The sequence below is a fragment of the Oryctolagus cuniculus genome, chromosome 2, assembly GCF_964237555.1.
Source record: "Oryctolagus cuniculus chromosome 2, mOryCun1.1, whole genome shotgun sequence".
Lineage (NCBI taxonomy): Eukaryota > Metazoa > Chordata > Mammalia > Lagomorpha > Leporidae > Oryctolagus > Oryctolagus cuniculus.
In genome coordinates, this window is record NC_091433.1 from 169,096,263 (window position 1) to 169,098,396 (window position 2,134).

A 2,134-nucleotide genomic window follows, 5' to 3' on the forward strand; every position below is an offset into this window, starting at 1 on the left:
GTCCTTAATGTGCTGTGCATTGAGATTTAATGCTATAATGAGTACTCAAACAATATATTTCACTTTGTGTTTCTATGGGGGTGCAAACTGTTGAAATCTTTACTTAATGCATACTAAACTGATCCTCTGTAAAAAAAAAAAAAAAAAAAAAAAAAAAGAAATTATCAATTCCCAACTTGACTCTCACTGGGATTAAACGTGACAATAGGTCTGATCTGATTTCATCATCATTTAAAAAAAATCATCTATTATTTTTCACTTTATGTTTCTGTGTGGGAGCAAACTGTTGAAATCCTTACTTAATGTATACTAAGCTGATCTTCTGTATATTAAGATAATTGAAAATGAATCTTGATGTGAATGGAAGGGGAGAGGGAGTGGGAAAGGGGAGGGTTGTGGGTGGGAGGGACGGTATGGGGGGGAAGCCATTGTAATCCATAAATCGTACTTTGGAAATTTATATTCATTAAATAAAAGTTAAAAAAAAAAGATAATCGAAAATGAATCTTGATGTGAATGGAAGGGGAGAGGGAGTGGGAAAGGGGAGGGTTGTGGGTGGGAAGGACGGTATGGGGGGGAAGCCATTGTAATCCATAAATCGTACTTTGGAAATTTATATTCATTAAATAAAAGTTTTTAAAAAAAAACACATTCATATCATCTGAACCCAAATTATCCCACTCACCTAAGAAGTCAGCAGACCCTCTGAAAAGATAGAAGCTACAGTTATAACCCAAACAGGCATCTTATTAAATATTCTCTCTGAAGGCCATGTAACCAGCTTTATCTAAGCTTAACTGATCAGGGAGGTAGCTATTCTCTTTCAGTCATCAGTAATACTTTATTGGTTTTAAACAATCTGCACTGACTCTGGAAATCTTAGTATAGAAAGAAATCTAATCTGCATAAACCCAGGAAAGACAGAAAGCAGAGAGGTAGCAGGGACCACTGTCAACAATCTTATAGAACGTCTCCTTAAGGCAGTAACAATGGAATAAAAACTTTCTAACAATGTGTCCCTCCATTCAAGGTGTGAATGATCTAAAGGCTAAATTAACTGGTCGTACTGGGGTCATTGGGACACCTGCAGGCCATGTGTGTGCATTTAAGGCATTGTGATTGACAATTACACTAGGCCACATAGAAAGGGGAAGTGTAGCTCCCCAAAGGAAAAATGAGATGAAGAAAATGAGAAACTGGTTAAACAAAAACAGTAGTCTAGTACAGCCTCTCTTGTGCATAGGAGACTACCAGGATATTTCAATGTGAGAACCAAGAAGCTTTGTGGCAAGACTCTTAGGAGAAATCCACACCAGCTGAAGGGATTACCAAGCAGCATGGTGTCCCAAGAAGATCATCATTCCAGATAGACAGGGTCTCAGCAGCCGGTGGCTTGGCATAATGAGAAAAGCCGCCACCTGAGATGCTGGCATCCCATATGGGCGCTGGTTCATGTCCCAGCTACTCCACTTCCAATACAGCTCTCTGCTAGTGGCCTGGGTAAAGCAGATGAAAATGGCCTAGGTACTTGGGCCCCTGCCACCCACATGGAAGACCTGGATTAAACTTCTGGCTCCTGGCTCCAGCCTAGCCCAGCCTTGGCATTTTCGGCCATCTGGGGAGTGAACCAATAGATGGAAGATCTCTCTCAGTCTCTCTCTGTGTCTCTCCCTCTCTGTAACTCTAACCTTCAAAATAAATAAAAAATCTTTATTAAAAAGACAGGGTCCCAGAGGACAGTAGCACTGTCTCATCACATTGCGGGTATCCTGACAGCAGTAGTATGACATAAAACTAGCTCCGTGGCAAAAGGGAGCAAGAGGGCTGATTTGTGAGAAACCAAGACCTCCCCTAAGAACTCAAACTCCAAAAAATACATAAAAGTAGAAAGTCTTTAAAAATGGGATAAGATCTACCCATCAGGAAAGAACAAATATATTCATGAAACTAAGGAAGTAATGTATGAGGCACGTCTGACTGGGAAATCTTCAAATCACTCTTAGTTCTTTTCAGCTCTCCAAGAACAGAGAGAAAAGTTATGCTGACTTATCCATGGTTCGTACAATAGGGCTCTGCTGCTACTAACAAGTTAATAGCAGCTCTCTTTCCCAAACAGATATGGATATTAAAGGAT